Raw genomic sequence first — 1,315 nt, 5'->3', positions numbered from 1 at the left:
ATACACAGCTTTGTGTGAGGGTCTCCGATCAGCCCTAGTCTGTGGTGGAGTGGAAGGGCCTCGAACACCCCCACACCACATATCTAGTATTTAGTGAGCTGCTTTTATTACTTGCTGTTTTGGCATGACCATTTCCCCTAGGATATAGTCGGCTCTCCGTATCCGTGGGTTCCACATTCTGGATTCAACCAACCACAGATCGAAAATACGAAAAAATTGAAAAAAAAAAAAAAAAAAAAAAAAGGCCGGTCTTAGAGTCCTTGCACGTCTACTCTCATCTTTCTCAGCCAAGACTCACCATGGTGGATGCCTTCATGGGCACCTGGAAGCTAGTGGACAGCAAGAATTTCGATGGGTTTTGCTACCAGGCAGGTGGCCAGCATGACCAAGCCTACCACAATCACAGAAAAGAATGCAGACACTATCACCATAAAAACACAGAGCACCTTCAAGAGCACCGAGATCAGCTTTAAGCTGGAGGTGGAGTTCGATGAGACAACAGCAGTTGACAGGAAGGTCAAGTCCATTGTGACACTGGACGGAGGCAAACTTGTCCATGTGTAGAAGTGGGACGGGCAAGAGACGACACTTGTGCGGGAGCTAAGTGATGGGAAACTCATCCTGACACTCACCCACGGCAGTGCAGTTAGCACTCGCACTTATGAGAAAGAGGCATGACCTGCCTGTGCCATCATTGACCTTCCTCCGCCAATCGGCTACCCCTCGACACAGCACCACATTGCCTCATCTTTTTCCTCTGGCATTTTGTATAAATTCATCTTGGCTGAGGAATTCTTTTGGGGTCAGGTGCCACCAGCCTGGATCCAGATCCAGTTCCCATTGAGTATCTGGTTTGTTATTTTAAGTGCATCCAAAGGGTGCTGAGGTTAATAAAGCAGAGCCAAGGGAAAAAAAAAAAAAGAAAAAAAGAAAATACCAAAAAATTGCCTCTGTACTGAACTTGTACAGACTTTTTTCCTTGTCATTATTCCCTAAAAGATACAGTATAGCGACTATTTACATAACACTTACATTGTATTAGGTATTATAAGTAATCTACAGATGAGTTAAAGTATACGGGAGGGCACTCAAGGACCAGTGGACATGAGAGCAACAGCACAGCCCCATTTGCCAACAGGCCACTGTCTCCAGTGTATCAATTTTAACCGTTTGTGGACAAGCCTCATGGTTTCACTCCTCACTCCAGGTGATCACAGAGAACTGTTACTATGACGTTGTTTCACAGCAATTTGGTTTTTAATTATAGGTGTGTAAAAGCATGTCCTCCTCAAGCAATACTTGCAGACCCAGCGCC

At 45.2% G+C, this 1,315-nt stretch overlaps 1 pseudogene; it reads left to right on the top strand.

Annotated features, from left to right (window-relative positions):
* The first annotated feature begins 299 nt into the window (after positions 1 to 299).
* LOC103587544 lies at positions 300 to 678 on the top strand (annotated as a pseudogene).
* The last annotated feature ends 637 nt before the right edge of the window (positions 679 to 1,315 follow it).

Source organism: Galeopterus variegatus, unplaced genomic scaffold, assembly GCF_000696425.1.
Source record: "Galeopterus variegatus unplaced genomic scaffold, G_variegatus-3.0.2 Scaffold459, whole genome shotgun sequence".
NCBI classification, from domain to species: Eukaryota; Metazoa; Chordata; class Mammalia; order Dermoptera; family Cynocephalidae; genus Galeopterus; species Galeopterus variegatus.
This window is presented reverse-complemented; position numbering and strand designations above follow the sequence as displayed.